Here is a 4,769-nt window from a genome sequence, read left to right on the forward strand (position 1 = left end):
AGAGTGCTGCGATGATAAAAAGATTCGATATGCAGCTTATTTATTACAAAATGAAGTATTTAACTGGTATCAAAGATTGCAACATAAATATGAACAAGAAGGGGAGCGACTCACCTGAGAGAGATTTCGAAAGATGTTTTATGATCAGTATTTTTCTCGAAGTATAAGGATTCAGAAAGAACATAAATTTATTTATCTGAAATAAAGAACTATGATGGTTGCGGAATATGAAGCTAAGTTTCTGAGCTTATCAAGTTTATTTCGAGGCTGATTGAGAATGAGCGTGATCGAGTGCATAAATTTGAGATAAAAATGAAGATAGAAATTAGAAAACAAATAGTACCATATGAATTAACTATTTATGCAGATGCGGTGAATAAACATTAATAATTAAAAAAAATCAATAAAAAATATGTAGAAAGAGAAAAAAATCAAAAGAAAAGAAATAGATCGAATGATTCAAGGATAGAGTAATAAAAATATTGAGGGTGCAAATAAGAGGTCATCAAGTGACAATTCTGGGTCATCTACAGTATTAGATCTTCTAGGTGTGGCAAAGCTTATAGTAAAAAAGATTGTTGCTAAAATATTGGTGCATGTTTTGGGTGTGATCAGAAGGGCCACAGAATAGCTGAGTGTCTAGAAAGAAGAAAGAGACAATTTGCCTTAACAATTGAATAGGATAAAGATGGAAATCTCAAACCTTGGACCCAAGAAAGGGTCTATGTTCTTACACAGCAAGATGCGGAAGTTTCCAATGCAGTGACAAGTTTTGGAAAGGATTTTTATAATTAATTTGATCAGTTAATTAATTTCACTTGCAAGGTAAGTAATACTTTACTTTTTTTAAATTTATCAATAAATTATAAAATATTTTCTATATTGAATTATTCATGGTTTATAAATTCGATGCATTATATTTTGGATTTTTGAATATGTCTTTTATTTTTGATATGTCAAATGATTTATGATTGATCGTATTGATTTTGATATCAATTATATCATTTGATTTTGATGCCATCTGATTTATTTTTTAAATTGGAATGTGAATTTGTGTTTGATCTGAGATGGATTTTGACTCGCAGCCTAATTATGTTTCGAACCCCATCAGTAGGGTTAAACGCTGATATTTTGATACCCTGTTAGTGGGGGTTATATGCTGATATTTTGATATCCTACCAGTGAAGATTGTATGCTGGTATTTTGATACCTTATCAATGAAAATTGTGCGCTGGTATTTTGATACCCTGCCAGTGAGGGTTATGCGCTGGTACTTTGATACTATGTCATTGGGATTATGCAGTGGCACTTTGATTTAGATCATGATTGTTAAGATGCATGTGATGTTTTCAAAAAAATTGATTTATGAACAAAAATGAATTTTGAACAGATTGAATTTATATGGATTTATTAGTATTGTATATTTTAAATTGATGCACTTTGCATACTTATTTTAATATATTATTATTATTGAATTTAACTAACTAAAGTGTATATTGTTTACTGGGCTCTCTAGCTCATTACTTAATATTTTATTATTTTTTCAGATTCAGAAGATTAGCTTGATTCGGATATTTGATACAGGAGAGCGAGTTAAAGGCAAACTTTGATATTTTATTTTAGATTAGAATTTATTAGAAGTTAATAAAAAATTATAAAATATTATTTTGTAAATATTTGATTTAGTTATTTAAAATAAAATTGAACATTATTTATTTGAATTTTTTTCCGCTATTGTTTCATGATATCACGATGAGATGTCTTGCATGCTTGCGGAAAGAGTTCTCTGTGAGTATACGGCAGGTTGCAATGACTTTCAGCTCGCGATCTCAGGTTGGAAGCATGACACAAGTTAAATGGACAACTGTGACAGTTGTATGACTTTGAGATCAAGGGAAGGTTCTATAAGATAATAAGGTTGGCAATGCTCAATATATCAACATGGAGGACATAATGACGGTGCAAGCACTTGTGAACTGAGTGATACCAAAGCGGTCACAACTTTCGTCGAAGGAGGATCTAGGTTCAATTCATGGGAGGTTAATCCACAATATTTGGACTCAGGTACTTCAGGTGGATCATCCCTTCCAAGCACATCAGATTAGTATGAGAAAGAGGAGTGGTGAGGAAGATGTGTCATAACATTAGGAAGGCTATGGCTACGACATAGCACAAGTTAAACATAATGTGGGAATGAGTGCATTGATAGAAAGATCAAGAGAGAATTGGGCACGATGAAAATTGGACTAAATTTATCAGGCAGTTTCTGAAAAGGTTAGCATTGGACTTTAACTTAAGAAAGTCCTAAAAAGAATCTTTTCATTACGTATAACCAAATATCATATGGTTAAAAGAAGAAGAAATCCCAAGCCTCAATCAGAGGAATTACAGAAACCACAAGAAACCAAAGGGCCAAGAAACATGATGCTGCAGAGACCTCAACCACCACATACAAAGGGGACATGTCACAGACATCAACAAGAAGAAAAGGTAAACCATGGATATGTCCTCACATAAGCTGTGGTGAGTAGAACATGGTCTAATTACTGAAAAGAGTCTATTGGTTACCTATGATCCAAAAATCTACGGTTAAAAGAAGAAGAAGACAGAAGTCTCAATTAGAGCAATTACAGAAACCACAAGAAACCAAAGGGCCAAGAAACGGGATGCAGCAGAGACCTCAACCAGCACATACAAAAGGGAGGTGCCACAGATATCAACAGGCAAAAAAGGGTAAACCATACATATGTCCTCAAATAATCTGTGGTGAGTGGAACATGATCTGATGAAATGTTCTCTCCAAATTTGAATTCAGTAAGCATCAAAATCTGATTTCTTATCTAACATCCATGCAAATTGGGGACAGACACTGCTCCATATTATTCTTCTAAATCATACGCCTTGTATTAAGTCTCAGATGTTTGCTGCCAGCATGTTGAGATGGACCACCATGGCGAAGCAAGAAGGATTTGAAAACTTATTACTACGCTGAAAATAAAAACTTATTACACTCATAAAAGTATAAACAAGTAAGAGAAGCTACCTATAAACAAGTTAGACAAACTGTCTGCAAAACATAGAACAAGGACAACCAGATCCTACTAATAATAATTTTCCAATGAAAAAGCACATTTTTTCTCATATTATGACCTGACAATAAAGTTTCTCTATCACCCAAAAGCTCATAGTGATGCCCAATATAATGATTCAAACACCTTCATGCAACTAAGAAGCCTGCAAAAATTTCTCAGACTTGGTATAATGGTAATTGACATTAAAAAGGAATGAATGTGCCGGCCTGAGGGACATGCATGAGAGTGGTCAGAAAGAGTGGTATGTGGTTTAGCCTACCCAGCTAAGCATAGGTTGACAAAAGTAACAACAAGAAAAGGAGACTCTAGGCCTATCTAGATTTTCTTATAAAACTTTGGTCTTAGGTTCTGTTTGGAATTGCTATTGGCAGTGAAGCTTTTGAAGGAAGTAGAGCTTTTGAGAAGTAGAATTTTTGGAAGTAGAACTTTTACAAAAAGCTATTTGCTGTTTGATAATCATATTGATAAAGTACTTTGGAGAAAGCAAAACAGCTTCCCGATATTAGCCAGAAAGTACTTTTAGAAAAAGCTTCAAAATACAGCTTTCTTCAAATAGACCTTTTCAGCTTTCTAACAAAACCAAAAGAGCTTTCCGATATTTTTATCAAATGCCACTGTATTACTCCAAAGTGCTTTCAGAGAACTAGAAAGTGCTTTCTGGTATTTTAAAAGCTTAGCCAAACAGGGTCTTAGTAAACTATCTTGTGAAAATTGTATTTTATGATTGACTAGGTTGACCCTAATTCAGCTAATAGGTATGAATTTGAAGCATTAGGAAGCCCATGAAATGCCTTATGTGACACATTGCATGAAGACCACAATAACAATTAGCAAAATACAATGAACAAATGTAACTGGGAAAAAGCAAACAACATGCAATGGTGCATCCTACTTAAAAGGCAAAGTCAAACAAACATGATGGTCCATACAAGAACTGAATGAAAAGGGCGACTCAGATAAGGGCTATGCTTTCTTTTCCTCTTTTCATTTCTTTTTTTCATAAAAATGGTGGCTGGGAACAAAAATGCTGCACAAAATGCAGCAATAAGTAAAAAGAAAGGCACTTTTATGTTGATAGGGGAGGAGGGACAAAAGCCCCCCCACCAGCCTTTTTATTAAGCAAACAAAAAGATGCAATATAAAAGATACCAAATATAACCTAATAAGATGCTTCCCTTGATACAAAAGCAATCCATCAAAGACAAACTCAGAATCAGAGAACACAGGAGGCAACGGAGAGGCAGCTTTTTCTAGATTTCAGCTTCATCAATCAGTAAACATGACCATAAATATTTCTAAAACTCACGCATTTCTCTCACAAATAATTCACTCAATTTTCAGGCAAAAGGGCCAGAGGCATGAGATGATTCTATATATATATCTGCCGCTCAAACACCGACATCAACATAATTCTGAGAACCTTACATCTCTCAAGATCCGAAAACTTCCAAACGGAAGAGTCTTTCAATGATAAAGTTTAACTTCTCACAAAAAAAAAAAAAATCACCAATTATAGCACAACAACTAGAACCTTGTAAAATGCTCCAAAAAATACCATGTGATTACCAATAAAAGGCTCAGAAACTCTTGTAAATCAAATGATCAGAATGTGACGAAGACCTAACAGCCCTTAGCAGGCAATCAAAAATCTCGATAAAATTAAAAAGAGAATCTTAA

The sequence above is a fragment of the Elaeis guineensis genome, chromosome 6 (genome assembly GCF_000442705.2).
Source record: "Elaeis guineensis isolate ETL-2024a chromosome 6, EG11, whole genome shotgun sequence".
Taxonomy (NCBI): domain Eukaryota; kingdom Viridiplantae; phylum Streptophyta; class Magnoliopsida; order Arecales; family Arecaceae; genus Elaeis; species Elaeis guineensis.